Source organism: Dromaius novaehollandiae, chromosome 1 (genome assembly GCF_036370855.1).
Source record: "Dromaius novaehollandiae isolate bDroNov1 chromosome 1, bDroNov1.hap1, whole genome shotgun sequence".
In the NCBI taxonomy this organism is placed as follows: Eukaryota; Metazoa; Chordata; class Aves; order Casuariiformes; family Dromaiidae; genus Dromaius; species Dromaius novaehollandiae.
In genome coordinates this window covers 32,619,647-32,640,828 of record NC_088098.1, presented here as the reverse complement: position 1 = coordinate 32,640,828, position 21,182 = coordinate 32,619,647, and positions in this window count along the sequence as shown.

Sequence of the window (21,182 nt, the reverse complement as noted above, 5' to 3'; positions counted from 1 at the left end):
CCATGAACATCTGACACCTGGGAGACTGTCAGGGCAGATACAGAGAGTAACAGACTCAAAAAAGCATTAGAAGATCTATGCTGACATTTAACTACTCTGCATAGTTCAGCTCTGCTATGCCAGAGAAAGTCAAAAGCTTTCTAACAGGCAACCTGGTCCAGATTTCCTCTGGTACAATTCCTCTGGTCCATCTCTCTGAACAGAGCAAATGCTAACTGTAATGCAGTGTGAAAGTCTCAGTCATTTTGTCCGAGAGGGTAGAAAGGAAAAGAATGGAAAGCTCTTATGAGTGAAGCTTTCTCGATACGACCTTTCCTCTCTGCTTGCTCATGTCAGGGTCCCTGAGAACTTGGGGTTACTAAATATTAGCTCAACAGAGACTATAAAGAGATTTTTCCACACATGCAAGAAGGGCTAAAACCACTTAAAATGTAAGCACCTCTTTTGGAAAATTGCTGTTTCACTGTGTGACTAGCGGTAAGAGAGTATTTGCTAAATGAGCAGAAAAAGAGGTCAAGCTACTTCAAGTACCAGCTCAATCCAGAACTCCAGAAATGAAGTGTACAGCTCAGCAGGCCATTGTATTACTGTTTGCTTTTTCATGTTTTCTAATGGAATATGAAACAGGCTAGACAAATACATCTCCATGATTGACATTCAGAAATAAGACTGCAGTTGTGTGCCATGTGTAGAGGCATAGATCAGGAATGTCTCACCTCATCCAAGACATGAATGATTTTTTTGTGTACAGTTTCCCCTGCCCACTGATAGATAATTCTTCTGCCACATGCCATCAGCAGCACAGATAGGTAGCTACTCACCTAAAAATACTATCAGCGGTGGCCTCATTGCCAGATACCTTATATGAAACAAACGCACACATGAAGTGAGGAAGGGTCATTTGAATCTCTCAATGTTTGTAGTATAATTTTTACAAATGCATAATACTAAACATTCCCTAATTCTATATATTCAAGCCATATAAGCTGGTTGTCAGATAAGTGCTGTTAAACTGATGTAACTCTGTGTTTGACCTGTAGAAACAAGTTGGCCTTTTCAGTACAAAGCACTGGGGGAGACTAAGAAAACTGACTCAGAAACACTCCTGTGAGATAGTGGGATATAAACTTTATTCAATTCCCAGGTCTTCAGGTCCCAGAAGACATGGACTGTCTGATCAGCAGCCTCTCAGACTGTGGCATAATTTAGCTTACTCCTCACTGATGAGTCTCAAATGATGGCTTGTCCCCAAGACTTCTGAGTCCAAGGTGTTCTTGTCCTTTACACAGGACAGGAGGGCATGTTATAGACAAAAAAAAACCTATGTGGCAGCGTAGCACCTTTCCCTGAAACAGGTCACACAATTCAGCTGCTTCCATCTGCAGTCCTTGCTCTGGTCTGCCACGTCCCTATCATCTCTCCCTGTGGAAAGGGATGTTGTGCCCTCTCGATGTTCTTCTTACTGTGACATTTTCAACTGTTCTTCAGAATAGGAGTGGAATCTATGCTTCCTATCTTATCAAAAAGTGTGAACTACCATGCAAATCATGCAAAGCCAGTAACCTCTCACTGGATGTCTACCTGGTGAGATGTTTGCAAGCCTGATCTCTCAATCCTCTGAGGTGAAGGGGTATGAGTCATTCTAGAAGCTGTTAGTGCATGAGCATTTCTGAGCACCAGTCTCTGAAAAGGGCCTTAGAATTGGATGTGGCTTGCACCTTTTGTCTGTCTGTGTCTGATCATGTTGACATGTCCCTGGGGACTGCAGAAGGCCAAGTACAAAACTGCTCTATGGAAGAAAAGTAAGTGTTTCTCCCAAATGTGAACTTAAAGGTTCACTAAGATGATGAATGGAAACAATTCTTTTTCCTGAACATTGTTTCTTCGGAAATATAAAACTCCTGTGCTAGCTGAGCTTTAGCTTTAAGTGAAACCTTAGCTACATCTTGAAATAAATTATTAATTGAAAAAAGTCACTTTATACTCTCTTTAAAATTTAAAAAAACAATAGTTGTGTTAAGCAGTGATTAAAGATGGAATACCAATTGGCAAAGCTTAGATCTTCTACCTCCACTTCTACCGGTTCTCTGATTTCGTTTTGGTATGTGAAATTCTATTCAGCTCAGCAGCCACATTGGGATTCAGTCTTTGGGATTTCTGAAATATTGACTATGCTAAAAAAATACATAAATTCTGGAATGTTTAATCTCCTTTTAGAAAGCTAATTGTCACTTTGTTTCTCTTTAGGATAGGACTAGTCTTTCAAAACTTCACTCCTCAAACTTTGTCTTCTGTTACATAGCACTGTGCATATATTCATACCCCAGAATAGATGAGTATTAAAAAAAATCAAATACTATTATAAATATATGATTTATGAATATAGAGTACTGCCAGTGTTTCTCCATGAAAAAATATTCATACTTTCATTGTACCTTCTCAGTGCATGGCGAAAAACTAACAACCCATAACAATTATATTATTCTAGCCATCAGTAACATTCATCTGGTCTGCTTCACACAATGGGTCTTATTTTTCTTTTGAAAGTTGAGCATATTTTTATGCTCATTCATTTGTTAGTTCTCTACAATTGTCATTTTATTTTCTTCTTACCTTCTAGGCATGGTGAATGTTTGTAATTTCCTAGCATCTTGGCTTTCAACAGCTTTAGAAATTGATTTATCGAAAGAAAAAAAAATAGCCATGCTAGTTACATACAATGTTTTCTGTGTAGTTCTGTTTTTGTTTTTCCCTCAGGATTTACTTTACGGTTAGGAATGTGATAAGGTTTGTGCAACAAGGAATGGAAAAACGCTGATTTGGATCATAAATTATATGACAGTTATTTGATACTTGGCAGCTTTATAAGGCAGACACTGCCATATCACATCTAAAACATGTGGCATAACACACTAGATTAAAAGCTGTATACTTATATAAAACTGCAAAATACGTGACAAAGTATTTCAGAAAATGCAGAAGCTGGTTTGTGAAGACAGGTTTTAAGAGTAAAAAACTATATTATGGAGAAAATAAAGTCTGAAGACTGTTGACCTTTCAGGGTATTATATGAAGCCCAGAGTGTCCTCAGATCATTTAGTCTGAGTGTCCGTGACAGAGACATGCCTGTAAGATCATGTATTCAGAGCTGACCAACTAGGACAGCATGAATTTTGTGTGAATGTTGTCCTTTCTGGATCAGAATATTGGTCTAGATGGACCCTTTGTCTTAAGCCTTGTGGCAGTTGTTCTAACTAATGTTTGGGCGTTGATTTAAGTATAAAATTGCAGACACCTATACATAATACTAAAAGAATGTGATGTGATTGATATATGCAGCTGTGTGGTGTGTACATACAGTGTGGTATGACATGATAGTTAGCTGCAGACTTACCAGATCTTCAACACTAACCAATGCTAGGTGTGTTCAGAAGCAAGGAGAATTGTAGAAATTTTGTATATCTGTTTGATACCCAGTAAGATGCACTTCAACAGTTAACCTGCACCAATCTTTGGTAAGGTCAAAGGACTTTGAATAGAGCTCATTGCATTTTATATATATATATATAAACATTATAACATATAAACATTCCTGAGGTATGCTGACTTCTGATCTTGTCTGGTTACTATTTCATTCACTGACTTTTCAAGTTTTATATCTTTTAGTGCTTTTAACTTGCATGGTGAAATTGGTGGTTCTTAACCTGCATGGGCCAAGTCACAGTAGAGACACCTTTTCTTTTACCATATGAAATTTGTGGCATTCTAATTTTTATGCCTTTTTATTCATGAATAAGGCTTCCAATGGAATATATATTTGGATTTCCACAAAGCGGTGTCCATCAGGAACCTAATGTGTGTTATTGTTCATCGCCTCATTGGATGTTGGTCAGCTCCCATTGCTCATTTCTCTACCATTTCATCTCATTCATTTTTCGTTCGTTTTCTGACATTTCCTATTTTGAATAGCAAATGAGAAGATGCTCATTTTGTATTTATTTCTCTTTAATTCAAAATATATACTAAATGTTCAGTCTGCAACTCTTAATAATGCTTCTTCAAAAAACAGACATATTGTTTGCCTTCCCATTACATATTTTTCATACTTCCGGTAGGATATTCCTTGCTTATTTTTCTGGAATGAACTGAACAATACTGAATGAAATATTTGAGAGGATAGACTATCACTGTATGATGAACATTTTTATGCTATGCTTAATAGTGCTAATTTTTCACCTGAAGTTCAGTGTTATATGTGTTTTTGATTGTTATTTTTTAAAGAATCTACTGGTGATTTGATCTCTTTGTAAAATTTTAGGCAGTGCCATATTTTGGTAAGAATAAGAGGCAAAGATAATTGAAGTCTGCAAGGATTTCTCCAGCACAATTCTTTACCTATCTTTTCTTTTCTATAAGAATTACTTGGACTTGTATTTATCAAAAGAACAACAAAAAGATGTTCAGAATTAAACCACTTCAGTGTTCTTTCCAGCATTGCTTTGATAAGCTATTACAATAATATAATCATCTGAATTGCCACTCTTTTGATTCATTGTGGTACCAAGAAATACATCAAGACATGACACTGCCTGAGACATCCCAGGGACTTGGTTGCCCCTTATAAATTTTATTATAGAAGCATTGCTATAGTAAAGGTTGTGTCAGCACTTTGATTATAATGCCAATCTTCAAAGGGTGATAACTCATCTGTAAAAATTCTATAAGCTCAGTCTTGGCATGCAAGGTCACAGTCCTGAAAGCTAGTTTTTCTAAATGGTCAAAATACTGGATACATTGAAGAAAATAATACAAATTATATGAATCCTTATATTTGCTCATAGAAAACAAACATATAAAGAGAGGAATGAAAAATGGGATATTGTACTTTCTTCTCCATTTTATAATCTAATTGCCTTTTCAGTTGTGTTTTGTAACTATCAATTCAATATATATATATTCAACTCTGTAACACTGCAGAAAAGTGCACTTTTAGTCTCAGTAGCACCATGTATAGGATTCCAGGCTAGAAGCAGTTCTGAGTGGAAGGGAACCATTGGTGTTCATACTTGCACACGATCTTTGATGTTGTGAGCCTAGCATCATGTTAACAGTTTCCTTGTGTAGGAGAAATTCAGTCTAGTGCTATCTGAGCACTACACTGTGAGAGACTGTGGGGAGTAAGTTTACGCCCTTCCACAGCCAAGAGGAGCACCAGCAAAATTCTTGAGGAAATCTCAAAGCTCTGATAACACCCGTGTATACCTTTACCAAAGGCAGTGTTTTGCATGCTTTCCTTACTTATGTAAGCCACTACTCCATCATCTCCTCTGAAACGCAAAGACAGGGGAGGCTATAGTCACTCCCTTCTACCGCTGAATGCGTATCTGACCTTTCTGCGGATTGCATGCAATTATTTGTTGAACTGTATTTGGCTGTTTTTAATAAAGAAATCACTGTTTATAGATGAAATTATTTTGTGGGAGCCTGACCTCACAAGTAGGCTTGTTAGAAATTTTATTCCCATGCTAAGAAACCCTAGCATGGCCCCTCCTACTGTAGGCTAATAGGTTTGTTTGTTTCCAGAGTGTGGAAGCTCTATGAAAATTTGATGTTCTGCAATAAAGGAGAGTAGGGAAACGAGGGAGGAAACAGAGCTATATCTTTATCTCCCAGTCAAAACTGGGAAAAGCTTCACATGGCATATGCTCTTTATCGTGACATCAAGAAGCACAAGGAGAAGGACTACATAATACAGAAATGGTGCAGTACAGAGAAAAGGATGACAGCAAAAAAGGAAGGGAGAAAAAATCCCTCAACATTAAATCATCCATTTACTAGCTTCAATAGTGCTTTATTCATTTCTAAATTTTGACTGCTGACTATTTGTTCTGGTTCAATTATATTTGGCTTAGGTTTAGGGGTAGAAGATAACAGCACTGTGATGAAGCAGCTTGATGGTTTTTCCTAACACCTGCTAAATTGAATAAGTTTGTCATGAGCATGGGCAGCAGGTGAAATAAATTGCATCACTTTTTTTCTCTTTTTATTTACTTTTTAAGACTGTAAAGGATATTTAGAAAGTGATAAATTTAAATTAATTGTCAGAACTGCTTAACAATTAAACCATTGTATCACTATACTCTTTACCTATTGGAGAAAAAGAGGCAATCTTAATGGTCTTGTTAACATTTTCTTCATTTTGTGCTTTTACAAAAATCAGATTTGTTAATTGTGACCTTTCTAACTAAAATTAGAGAAAAGTATGCTGTTGAATAAAGTGACTGCCACAATTGCAGTCTCTTGCATTACAGTGAAATAGACCTTTACTAGATAGCAGGTGATACTAACTGACGCATGGTATTGCACAGATATACAGAATACAGAAGTATTTCTTTCCCTCTCTGTTTTTCCTAACCTCACAAATACTGTAAGAATATTTCTCAGGTCAGCTCAGGTGGAATGATTGGTTTGGTTACCCTAAAATACTATGTTTGGTTCCAGACTCAAAATCAAGAAGTGGGCAAAACCCTTGAATTTTGCAATAACATTTATTCTAGTAAACAAACATAAAAAGCACTAGCCATATAAACATTAGGCTCAAGTTTGTCTCCTGCAGGGAAAAAAAATCAATTACATCAAAAATATATACATGAATTTCGAAATTAGAGTTTATCACTGCTTACTTAAAACAGGCAGAAAAAATGCCTAGCTTGGTTAGAGGGCACAGGACGGAACCTACATCTGGAGCTAGATTTTACATCATGAACCACCATTATAGTGTGTGTCTACATACATCATCTGAACAGACACAGGTATGAAGGAGTTTGAAATGTAGATCAGAAGGCGTCTTTTTTGTCTTTGGTCCATCTGAAATGACTATTTAATCTCTGTTCCACTTTGTAGTCATTCCTGATGCAAAATTCACTTATAAGCATTAGTGTTAAAGTTGTAGTAACAAAGAATAATATTTCTGTCAGGCAGTAACACAGCATAATATTAATTATTTATCTCTACTATAAGAACATCTTATCCATGTTTTACATTACTTTGTCATTGTATACTGACAAATTGAGGTGTCATAAAAATATGGACCAAATCACACACTGTGTATTAAATACAAACAAGCGTATAACTTGCCCTTGAAATCTGAAAACTCCCTTGATTTATATCTGTCAAAAACATTGACTGTATTGCTTACATTTTTGTACTGGATGTATAAAGTCTGTATCTGATACCCACTAAATATCTAGTCTTTCAGCGGGTTTTAACCTTTCAAGCTTAGAGACTGCACCGTGAGAAGAATACTGCAGAGGATATCGAAGAAACTCACGTTTTAAAAGTAAAATTTGATCCAGTCACTGCTGATTAGCCATCAAATGTCCTGCGCCAGATACTAACGATAATGTTAGCAGAATGAGATGAAGTTTGAGGATTAGTTTCATATACATCAAGATACAGCCAAAGAAAATGCTTTCAGTGGTTGAACTCAGTTAAAACCAAGGTGCTTAAACTGGGCTCTAAAAAATAGCTTGGAACTGCATCTTTTATTGGAAATGACTTTGATGAATGACGTCTGACACCTGAAGGAGTTTTATGTTATCTAGGTGTGTTGTTTTTATTCTAGGTTCATCTTTAAACTCATTTTCAAAGTAACAGTTAAATCTAACTTCTCCTCGAAGAGAAACATTGCAAAGGTCTTACTGTGTATCTTAACTATGCTTCAGAAAAGCTAATGCACTCTTTTGTTATGCCTCAGCTGGACTACTGCACCATTCTCAGCAGGGCTGCTAGACAAGTTGATCAATAGGTTTCAGTTAGTTCAGAACTCAGCTGCAAGGCTAATAAACCAAAAAGCATGAGCATATTTCTCCAATTTTAGTCTTGCTACATTCACTTCCTTTTAAATACTGTATAAGGTTTGAAATGTTATTGCCCATGTTAAAAGTACTAGACAAACCTGACTCTAGAGAATACGCCCAAATTGATCTCCCATTAACTATATGACCAGAGACTAGGTTAAATGATGTAGGAAAATTAACTTTTTTTTCCTCTAAGATTGAAACATCTACCTCTATAAAATAAGCTTTATATAGTTCATGCTGTGAGAAACCTTGCCTCTTTATATTCATGCAGTAAACCTGATTGACTCTTAAATCACAGTTTAGGATCTAGCTTCTCTGTTTCTCAGAACTGAATGCATATGCTCACCTGCTTTCCTTAAGTTTTACTCAATTTTAGCCTGTGTTTTCTAACTTGACTGTTTTTTTCTATGAGCTATGTTTCATAAATCTCTCAATAATTTTTGTGTAACCTATTGAGTACCTCTACTTCTGCACATGCAGTGTTATCTGTCGGTAGCATTCACACATCAATAGCCTGCCATGATATATCGGAAAGATGTGGATGAGCTAGAAGTCCCGCATCAAGGTAATACTGACAGAGTTTAACAGTGATAGTACTGTCTTTTTCTGCAAAATATTTTATGGTTTGAAGTGGATGGATAAAGCAGGGGGGTGAATGTTTAGGCAGTTTAATGCTGTTAGGATGCTGGATTCTGGTTGAGAAGTTCAGAGTATCTGTTTGTTGTGGTCTACTGCACTTATTTGGGAAAATTTCTGTGGAAAACCCTTTGTCAGGTCCCTCCTCAGATGCTTTTTGGGCCTGGTGATAAATTCTGAAAGCTGGGCTTGTCATACTGAAATTACCAAAGAAAGATTAAAAAAAAGAAATAAAGATCAAGTTAGGTAAAGTTATGCCAAAATGAACTAAACATTTGTATTCATTATAATACCTAGTGTGTCTTTAAATTTTAAAGATTTTTTTTTTTACACAGTGAATAGATGTAATAAAAAGATTGATAGGTTGATTTTGAGCTAGCTGTCCCTCCTAAGAGGCTTGGACTATGATCCTGAGCACACCATATAGACTAGATTTTCATTTACCCATATAAAAGAGATTTCAAAGCCAGGCAACAAACTCCTGTTGAAAGTCATTGGGGTCTGGGTGCCTCCCTTTCACATTTGAGAGTTCCCCTCAGATAGTATTTTCCTCTTAGAACAAAAAAGAGACTATGGGAATTGGGTGAACCCAAAAATTCTTATTGCCTCCAATTCTAGTTATGTCTAACCATGTAAAATGTGCCCTTAACATCCAACAATTTTTATTTACTGTTTCAGCCAAGGCAGTACATTATATTATGGGAGAGTTTCACACACACAGAGGTCACAGCATTTAAATTTTGAGTAATGTTCTGATCTCCTTTTACTCTGATCTATTTTTATGTTTTATTCTGTTTTCTGATACTACCTCTATGGCCCAGTCTAACTCTGCTAGACAATGTCATTACTGACATTACCTTTTACTTGTGCTTTTACTAATTATACGTTAGAGCTTATGGCCTCCATAATGTGAAAAAAATGAGTCTGTAGCCAGGACAGCCAGTTATTTTCTGTAGCTGTAATCATTTTAAGAATAACCCCCCCCCCCCCACACACACACACACAGTTTAGCATTTAAGGATAGCTGTAAAGTATGGAACAGAGGTGTAATGAACCCCAAAAGAACATCTGCTCTGTTTGTCAACCTCCATACCCATATACATACTTTGTGATGTGTACTCAAAGTGTATGCTCCTCTGAATGCTCAAGTCAGTTCTCCCTTTGAGAAAATAAAAGACTTTTTATTGGAAAAAGGTTTGAATTAATTATGTAATTAATATTTTGTTTGTTTTCTAATTCTAAAGCTATTTTAATGCCCTAATTTAGTGCATTTTTCCATATTTTTATTTTAGAAATTTTGTTTAATGTTCATCTTACCTCAAAAAACAACTTTTCATTTTTAAAGGTATTTGAAGTGAACATGTCTAAAGGAAAAGAATATCATCTAGGCTCCATGTCCATCTAACATGGTAGTTTTTTCTCTTTTTCCAAAAATGTTTATCTGGAAGAAAACTATTTAAAAAATTTTGCATGATGTTTTATTGTTAAAATAGTACATTTTACAATAATAAATTATTATTTTATAAATATTTCATTTATAGTGTAGTAAAATGTAAAACAATTAGCTTTATTTTTGCTCTGCTTGGTCTAACACACTTTCAGTGATCTCAATTAGGAAATAAAATAGATTTCCATTTGAAAAGCTTCAGAAAAATTAAGTAATCAGGTTCTAGTTAATGAATGCAATACTGTTAATTGTTTAAGAAGAATAGAATCCTTGTCAGATCTCATGGATTTTTAATCAAGGAGTAATATTTAAGTAGCATGTAAATGAAAGATCAGAAATTCAACATAATGACTGGACAAAAGAGATTCTTTTGTTACTATGCTACAGTGACACTAAGCATTAGATTCAAGGCAAATATTTGGGGTTTTATTTCTCCTACTTTCATAGCATCAAAATAGCCAATGTCCAACCATTCTATTTTTTGAATGATAATTTAAATAAAGTTTAAAGTCTAGGAGCTGTTGAAGATCATACATAATCCAATTACTTTTTATTCAATTAGTTTAATAGCAAACCACTTTGCTATAATTACAGTTAATCCCCTGATTTTTCTCCTCAGCTGTTTATCAATGGCCTCTATGATATCTTTGAGGAAATCATACTGGGATGTAATTTTCAACAATTCCCAGTGGAATTAATGCACTAAATAGTACTTAATTACTGCAGTGTTCCATTGCTAGATGAGTTAGATTTGAAGATCGTAGGAATACAATACATAGTATGCAGTTTCTGAGTCACTTTCCCTAGAGTTTTTGAGAAGAGACAGCATATCCATTCCTCCTACTTACTGATTCTAAACAAAAAAACACCAAGATATAAGCCAAATTGAATCAAAGAAAATGAGAACGACTTTCAACAGCATCAGTCTCCTATGCATACAACAAGCTGGTATTGGTGACTGCAGCCCTTGACTGGATAAATCCACATTTTTGTATGGATAACAGGAAAACAAAATACAGGCAAAATCCAATAACTTATCATGTCAGAGTCTCAGAATTTCTCAAAGAAATTGTCCAAATTCTATTTTTTTTTCTCTCTGCATGTTGTTAAGCAGAAATAGATGTTTCTTATGTAGGATGCTGTGTCTGCAGGAATGGTTTTGAACCAGTGCCTATTCACAGAAATTCAGCATTAAATATGACATTAGATTACTAGGGATGTTCCACTGATAGGTAAAATACTGGCTTTCTTAGCAGTCATATATAAAACCAGCAACTTGCCAGACTTATAGTCATAAAACTCAGAAAGTGGAGAAACTGAAGTTCCAGACATAACTTTAACCTAATTACCTGCTGTTCAGATCCTCACATTGCTGAATCCACTGACAAAATGTGATGTTCGATACTTTTCAATGCAATGTTCATCAAATCTTACATCAAGCAATAATTCTTCTTGCATGAATTAAGGTGTTTTGAAGCACCAGTCTTGTAGCAAAATGAGCAATATGAGTGCCTAATAAACAACAAGTTAAAAAGTAAAGAAAAAAGATACCTTTTAGCTCTTTTGTTTGTGTCAAAGGGAAAATGTTAAGGAAGAAATCCTGTAATTTTACTTTTAATTTCCTAGTATGAATGGAGTGTTGCAATGTAGTATGAAAGTCACTTTTTTATCACCCAAATATGAAGATGTAATTTGAAGCTGTTTTGTATAGGCTATTTTTTATGGCTAAGAGAGATCAGGTCATGAGAAGGGTTTTGAACCTCCTTCCTGTTCTTCAACTGCTAGAAGTAATGTGTAGTGAGGGAGGAAGAAAATGTGCTGCTAATCTTATTTTTTTCAACTTGGGTGATTTTGCCAAGTCTGAAACATAACCCTCTCTCAAATTCACAAATGCTGCAATGGAAAAGCCTAGATTCACTCCAACTGTCTGAAGAGTCTAAAGCAGGATCACCAAAAACCTTGGCTCCTGCAATGGTCAAGAGAGTCAAGAGTCATGAACATCTCTTCAGAGAGATGCACGTTTACATCTTTCTCTGTTGACTATAGTGGGAGCTGAAGAGCACTTGAATCCTAACTTTAGGCTTTGGCCTTGGACAAGTCCGGGACAAGTCCAGAAACAACGACCAAGACAGATTCTTGAATGCTTTTGATGAAATGCTTAGAATGGGCCAGGTTGTTCATCCTGCTGTGTTGTTTTCCAGAGAATTTAACTTTCTCTGGTGGTTAGTGGAAAGGCAGGTTATTATGCAATCTTTTCACTATTTTTGTTTCAGGGACATAATCTTCATCCAAAAAGCTTTCCTGGAAGCAAGTCTGTTTGTGCCTAAATTTCAAGTTTAGTTCAGTACAGAATATGTGAAGACATGAACAAAGAAGAATTTTCAAATACTCACCAACATATTAGCAGGCATTCACTGAGGCAAGCTCAGGATTGATTTTTCAGTCATATCTACCAATTTTACTTCAATTTGTATATCTTGGAAAAGGTCTGAGATTTGATTTTCCTCCCTCTTACATTCATAAGGATATATGATGGCTTCAGGAACACGCTGTCTCTTACACACACACACACACAGAGCTATGTTTTAAGTGAGTCCATTAACAATTACTATGATACAAGTGAAATTCATACAGTCTTTCATGTGTTATTCATTACGGAAAGATGCCAAACTCCCGCTGCTTTTACTGTTGTATAGTTATATTTTTTACTGGAAGAAAATGCATTCTGCAAAATGTTTCCAAATAGGAAATGGAAACTGAAGCAATTGGCTGAAATTAAAAACAAAATTAATTAAATCAATTTAGGGCATCAAAGAATATATAGGGTAAAAAGAAAAACAAACATAGTTTTCTCTGAGTAATAGACATGGGTCTGGTTGAAAGGAAAAGAGACACGTCACTTCAAAGTTAAAACTTCCTAGTACACTGATATTAGAATCTGATTGTCAAAGTGGAAATAATATCATCTGCGTGTTTGATGTCATCCATCTCCATATTTTACTGAAGGAACTTTTAGCATTTAAGAAATAGACACTGTATCGATTACGATCAAAAAACTTTTATCCAGAGTTGTGTTGGCTGGCTATGTCACAGCAGCAATTACACAGCACTGTTCCCCAGAGACTTTCACTTACTTGTTATACGAAATCAGTAATGCCCAAACAAGCACTGAAATGATATTTTAATGATCACAAAGAAGAACATTTACACTTCAGGGCTGCCTTTGAAATAGCTTCTAACAGCAATGGAAGGGGCAAAAGCAAGTTGGGTTTCGTATAGCAGGTAAAAGACAGTTGCTTTCAAAGAAAGGTATTAGCTGTCAATCAACGGGGCTTAGCAAAGACAAACTATGTCTACCCTAACTATTAAGGGTAACAGCTCATTTTGACAGAAACAAACTGTTCCCAGACAGATTTGAGGGAGGCAGTACATCCAGCAGAAGGGAACTGAGATGAGCGAGGAGATGAGCCGAGGGGAAGTGCATCTTCCCACCCTGAGAGATAGCAGAGCCCAGAGTGATGTGGCCAAACCATGAACAGCTACTGATGGGAGCACTTAGCTACATTTCGCTCAGTGCTGTCTCTTCATGCACAGACACAATGTGCACCATAATAACTTGCAGGCATGACAATGGTGAGCTTAAAATTACTTTTTACTTAGGCTTCGCAGGGGGTATTTGGCATTTTGGCTCAGGGGGTATCAGGGACAAGTGCCAGGGTAAGTGCTTTATGCATCATCTGTGCAGGGCAAGGGAGGAAGTTATCCTTCCAGCATCAGACTGCCTGAGCTGTTCTCAGATGGCCCGTCCCTGTGTCCTCACCCCCTGCTGCTGCCCCAAATCATAATTCAAGTAAGGTACCTGCCTTACCTTGCATTCAGCTCTGTGCCTACTGTGCTGCACCTGACGACACGGTGATGCTTAAAAACAAAGCTGCGTGCGGATGCACTTGGTGTCTTTACACAACTCTCTGGTTGTTCTGAATGCACTGAATTGCTTCAAGATCTGGTGCTGGCCCTTGTCACAGGCAGCATATTGGCCTGCAGGAATCACAGGTCTGCTCCAATATGTCAGTGCTACCAGGAACACTAAACTGTGATGTGCTTGTAACCACAGTTTTCTAAGGTAGACAACAAATCTGCTGCAGCATTTGGAAAACTGAACAAATTGTAGTTGTAACAGAAGCTACTGGTTAGCAGCAAAGTCCAAGCTACTATTCCAGATAGGGACAGCGTAGTAAAAAATAATAATTAAACTAAAAATCTCTGAGAACTATTAGTTCTTTACTCTGGTTTTATGTAACACATGGGTTCTCGTTCAGCAAAACACTTAAGCATATAAGTTAGTCATATATTTATCCTTTTTCAGCAAAGGATGTAAAATGATCAAAAAAATCTTAAAGTTAATTTTTTGCTTAATTTATTACTAAGAATAGATTAATTTGAACATATTTTTAATTCCTTTAAATGGGGACTTGGCAGATAAAATGAGACTTAGGCTGCCTTTAATGCCTTTATTCCAAGACAGCAAAAAATCCTGCACTGGAAATTTCAAAATCCACAAAGTCACCCTCATGTTTACCCTGAAAATTCTGTAATGCCTAGCTTTAGATAATGATGCTTAAGCTTGCGGGCTGGCAATCAAGGTACTTTGTTTTCCCCCTTAATTTCATCTTGAGCTAGGAAGGAGTCCTGTAAGTGCCCATATTTTGCCTCAGTGACCCTGAGTTGCATGAAGCAAGAGATTCTTGCAATATTGAAACAATTGCATTCTCAGATAGAGACAATTTAAACCCACATTTCCTATTTATTTAATGAAGTGCTTTCAGTACCAGGCAATGACAAAAGCCAATGGAAGGACACTGCTCAGACTTGCTGTTGAATCTAGGTTCTTGATGGTGAGACCTGTAAGGACTCTCAAATTTTTTAGCGTTACTAATGTACGAGTAAATTCATTATAAATTATGCTGATTGTTTTAGTTAAAAATATTTCACTGCTTATTTATTCACTTGCAAAGATAAAATTACATTGAATTCAGAAGTAAAGAGATGGGATTAGCAGGATCTTTCCCACTGCGATGTAATGTTACATATGTAATTTATTTCCTGAACACCATCGAATGCCAAGTTAAATTACCTCTTTTCATGCTTACACATCACTGCATACTCCATAGTTCATTTGCCAGAGAGATTATTCTCTGATATCAATTCTTCCTTCTGTCTGAAGAGTTACTGAAAGATAGCAGAAAAAACAAGACATTTCATCTGTAGTAGTTCAGATCTGTAATAGTAGCTCTTATATGCTATCTCATAAAGAAAAACATAAACCAGCTTTAAAAATACAAACAGCAATTCAAATTTCTGACTTTTAAATGGATCAGATTTCATGGACATAATAAGTAAATAATGAGAAAGAATAAAGAACATAATAAGAGAAAAGAAGCCTAATACGTTACAGAACTGTGGGAGACCTGTCACAATTCCTTCAGTGTGGACTGAAAAGGCCCATTAATGATCTACCTCATGCAATATTTACTGTTCCTACATCAAATGGGTCTGCTTGTTACACTAACATCGTCAGTGCCAGGAGTGCTGCTGCTTTACAGGTCAGTGAACAATAGTAAATCAGTCAACAACTGCCCTCTGGAATTACTGCTTCTGCTGAAAACTTATCAAGCATCAACAGAATCCCAACTTTCCTGGCTTCTTGAAGAATCCCTGTGGAATGGAGAACAATATGACTTCTGTTTGGTTTTAACAAGCAATGTGGAGGGCAGGGGGAGAATTAGGTTTGCCACTTTTCTTTTGCACAGTTGTAATTTACAAAGAAAGCCTGAAAGGAGACTTCTAGAGTAGATTTTTTTTCAATGGATATTCTTATTCCTACTTGCTTCTTCACTTTGGAAATGTTTAATCAACATTAGGGCACTCAGTGTACTTCTGCATTAGAAATCAGCTTGAAATTGCTGTCTTTCTCAGACACATTGCTATAACTCTTGTAAGTAAAGTTATCTAAAACTTGCATGGATATAAATACTGGTATTTGTGTCTTCTAGGCCTGTTTTGCATGTCCTCAGCTTCTGTGGTTCAGTAGTACAGTTGGGTACTCCATCACAGTCTCCAGACACCGTGTCTTCACCATCACAGCCATAGCTGGGAGCATATCTGAAGTAATGTCATACCAGGCAAATTGTAGGCTAATTTTATGATGAAAAGAAAGCTCAAAAAACAATTGTGTGTACAATTACTAGGAGAAAGATTTTTCCACTGCAAGTTTCAAACTGCACTTTATCTTTGTTTAATTTGCACCTATTAATGATGTAACAGCAAAGTCCTTAGGTAAGGTAGTAAACATAGCACTATACTTTTTCTGTCACCTGTAGTATAACCAGGGAACATCGGTATTGCTAGTTTCCTTGCAAAAAACAACAAATAAAGTATATACACATCTCCACCCTCCAGAAATAGCAAACCAATCTCCTGTTTTCTTTATGAAGAATAAAGGCTTCCAAAAAGATTACTTTACAAGATACCCTTTTGTCAGTTATTCTTAGGAAAGGAAGTTCATTGTGTTGAAACAAAATTACTTTCTATGTGATGAATTATAACCTTAAAAGCAGAACAGCTCATAAGGACATGTTTGCTATGAAGTCAATAAGACTATGCATTCAGCTGCTTATTATAGTTCTAAAGTGGCTGCCTTATCTTTTTGTTTTTGGAATGTTAGTAAAATATTTTTCTGTGTTAGAAAACACCTCTGCAGTCAAAATGTTATTTTTACGTTTTCAAAAAAGAAAAAGAGTCTCCAACATTTCATGTTTTACATCCTACTCATACAATTAAGTTAGGAGTCTACAGTTCTGCACATTGCAGTATTTTGCATTCATTTTGAATGCTTATAGCTGGAACTGGCCATGTGCATTGAAGAACTGAATCTTGATATGGCTGCAATCAATGGACTAAATCCTCCTGCCTGTTAAAATGAGGACCAGGAGCAGACTAAGCTCTTATCCTCTCTTCTGTGTGTCATCAGTGCTGGAGGCAATCCTGAAAAGAGTTCAAGTCCATTCTACCTAGCCACAGAGGGTGCATCTACATTAGTGTTTCGATTCAGATCTTTTGAATTTATTAATCTTTTTAGATCTTTTGAAGAGACTCTCCTGATCATCTCCACTTACTAAACTTTGGAATTTCACATTGCAGAGTGGTCCTGGAGCTCATTAACTGGCTATCTTTTGGCTGAAGTTAAACCTGAAGATGTGTTCAGGAAGAACATCATAGAGTGAACTCCAACTGCTAGTGGGCTATTCACTCCATAGCATGAATCTAGGGCATGACCAGAGGAAACCCTGCTGGAATATATACAGTATGAATCTTATATCTTAAGCACCATCTCTTTTGCTCTACAGATCAGCTTCAGAGCTTGCTAATCTAGATGTGGTCACATGGGGCTGCTCAGAATTACTTAATTGAGTTTACAGTAAACAAAATTTATTCTAAACAGTTTCCTGTTTGCAAAAGCCTGGTTTTAATCATTTCCTTCCTCCTCCTCCTCCTTCTTCTTCTTTTTTTTTTTTTGTTTAGATTTTCCCTAGACATGAATTACTTGGAATCTTTTAATCTGTGCTTGCTGCATGCCTGTGGATTAATAAAGAGAACAAAAGTCTCAAAATATTAGACAATTGAAAGGTCAAGGATGAATCTAGGAGAAGGTGTCAAGCAGAAAGATTAATATGAAAATGAAAAACCATAAGACAGAGAGGACATAAAATTCTAATCACTTACTGTCAGGTAATCCTGACTCTCCACTAATTTTTATTTTGTACTGTCATTTATGTTTTTGCCACCTAAATATAAATAGAATTTCAAAATGCTCCCAAACCAGAATGGAGGCAATTATTACTCATTTTGCACCAGCTATATAGCTCTGCAAGACACAAAGTAGTTATGGGTCGAACTCATTTCATTCAGTGAGCAAGGGCAGTCATATTTTGCTGCTTAGGCAAAACTCTGCTGGAGTTATTTATTATTCTATCTGAAAATTTGCAACAAGATTTTAAAGGCAGAAGCCTCAGGTTAACTCTTATGGATCTATTTTGCCACTGATGTGATTTCCATAATAATATGAACATGTAACAAACAAAATGAGCAGACAGTAGTTGGTAAATTTTTTTAGTGCGATATCCCAAGGTAATATGATTCATATGTGTCTGTGTGAGAATATGTGTTATCCATGTGTCCACATCCTCCCCTTAGAGCTACAGAGTAATTTGGAGGGAGGGTTGGAGGGAATCTCTGGAAATCACCTAGTCCAACCTCCTGCTCAAAGTCAGATCTCACTTCAGGATCAGATCAGGTTGCTCAGGGCCTTGTACCTGGGCCTTGTAAACTTGTGAGTTTTGAGTGTTTTCAAGGATAGGAATCCCATAACCTCTCTCCTAGGGCTTAGCCACCCTCATGGTGAAAATTTTTCTTCATACCCGGTCAGAATTTCCTTTGTTGCCTCTTGCCCTTTTGCTATGCACCTCTAAGTACAGCCTGATTCTGCGTCTTTGCACCCTCCTATTAGATAACTGAAGATAATGGTAGGTGCATCTTTAGCTTTCTCTTTTCCAAACCTTCAAACCCAGCTCCTTCAGTCTCTCCTTTGTACATTGCATGCTGCAGGACTCTGCCCATCTTGGTGACACTCTTCTGGACTTGGTTTGGTTTTGGTTTGTCAATATCTTTCCCATACTGGGGGCCCAAAAGTGGACGCAGCTCGTGAGTGCAGGATACAAGTGAAAAGTCACTTCCCTCAGCCTCTTTAATACACTGGACTAATGCAGTCCAGTCTGTGATTAGACTTCATCACTAGAACACTTCATTGCTAACTAATGTCCAAAATGTTACCTGCCGTGACTCACAGGTCCTTTTCTACAGATCTGCTGTCTAGCCAGCTGGTCCAGGACTTCACATTTGCCTTCAGTGAACTTCATAAGGTTCCCATCCGCTCATTCCTCCAGCCTGTTGAGTTCCCTCAAAAGGGTAGCTATGTCCTCCAATGTACTAACAGCTACCCCAAACTGGTGATACCCACAAATCTGATGAGAGATCTTCCATCCCATCATTAAGGTTGTTAATAAAGTTGTTAAACAGTATGGCCACAGTATTAGCCTCCTATTTTACCCAAGAGACAATTAAAGTCCTGCCAATTCTGTGAAATAGGTGGCCAGATTGAGGAGGTAGACCCTCAGAGATTCTCCAACTAAGGAAAAAGCTGTGGTGTGAAGCCACACCTTTTCGAACATCAGAAAATCTTATAGCAGGCATGAATGGCCATAACTGTGTGCAAAGCTGCCTCAGAATTTGCACCTCAGTTGTCACCAGAGAATTGAGCCGGGAGATGAAAATCCATAAGAAAGCTTGTTTAATTAGTTATATGGGTTACAAAGTTTTTTTAAGTTAGTAGTTTAGAATTTTGCCCTTAATGTCTTTGAATAACTTAAAGTACTGTATTTTATATCAGTGATCATTAATTATTTTGGTAATAGTTATCAGTTACTGGCCAAGTCTTGAAGTCTTTAATTACTTTCTTTTAATACATTTTCAGGCAAACTTCCAATTAATTCAAACTGCAACAAAGAGCCTCTTTTTTTGTTGTTGTTGTTTAACGTAATTCTGATTTGTATAGCATTCATGTGTTCTAAAGTGTCCAGAATTTATGTATTCTAGAGTTTATGTTTTTGTTGTCTTCTTTAGAGTGGTTGAACTTATAAATATTCTGAAGTGATTGCCTTCACAAATTTTGCCCAATGCATTTGGACATTCAATTTTCAATCCAGCTTCAGTTAAGCTCTTTGAAAAGTCTCATATTGACATTGAAGACAGTTACATCAGACTTTCTGTGCAATCGTTAGCTAACTTTTACACTGTTCAGTCTTTACATTATCAAAAAATGCAGTGAGTTTTGTTCATTCTCACCAGGGAAAGTTCTCATTCAAGATTAGTATTCTGCCAACATTGTTCTTACAGATGATCAGTAACCCCCAAAATAAGAAACTTATTATTTATAAGGCTTTTAATGTATTTGTAAAAAAATGCATTTTAATTCTAAACTGGAAGGTAATATTTTAACATGAAAATAAGTTTTATTTATAACATCTGTTTTAATGGGAGTGTAAACTTGTTCAGTGAATAAATACTACATAAAAACTTACATATTTTAACTCAGCTGTACAGTCATCCTCACCTACTAGAATTATTTTTATTTATTTCAGTGTGAGACTGAGAAAGTTTGTTTGCACTTTATTTAGGTGTCAATTAACTAATTTGTTCTTTTTCTGCATTTTCTAAAACCAAATATATCTCATATATAAAATAAATAACCTGTGATCATTGTTATTAAGTTGAATATCTAAATAAACTTTACTTTAAAATAGAACTAAAACCAATCTTTGTTTCCATATCTGAAGTTAAAGAAAGGTAGCAGAATTTCATTACAGAGAAGCTGGGTGCGTTAGTGCAAAGACAACATTATGCTTCAAATTGTTCATGACAGAGTTGTATCAACAGGCCAACAAATTATTCGCATATGATACAGCTGCTCAAAGATAAGATGAAGATACATTGCTCCTTTGAAGCTCCAAGTCATCAATAAAGTCAGGGAAAATAACATTTAAATGAAGTTTCATTTCTGATTCTGCTCAGCCCATTAAAACAAAGGCAAACTTAACCTGGTACGTGATCAGGAAGACTGAAAATGCTTGGCTGTTGCCTCTTGCGATGCCTGATTAATGAATGTTCCTTTTTCTCTATCTCCATTGCCTTATCTATTCTAACTCCTAAGATAGTGGAAGAATGGAGTGATGGATAAAAGCTGCCTTTATTATACAGAAATACTGTGTGATGGAAGACTACACACCAACTTTTTAAAGATATGTAGACACACAGCAAATTTGTTTAACTGAAATCAACTAGAATATTAATTTTGCACAAGCAACTTCAATTTGACCTTGAGGTATCTCCTTCAGCTTTGCTGTTTTGGAAGCCCATGGGCTTGGCAAGACTTCGACATGTAAGGCTATTCATGTCCTCTTCTCTAGCTCTTACTCCTGGCAGCACAGTCTTTGAAAAAGAGAAGAGAGAACAATTTGTCTGAAGAAAACAAAACATATGTGTTTTTCTTCACAAGACCATTCAGCCAGAGAAGAAGAAAAGTTATAGTTTATATCAGTTTATATTTATATAGCTATATCAGT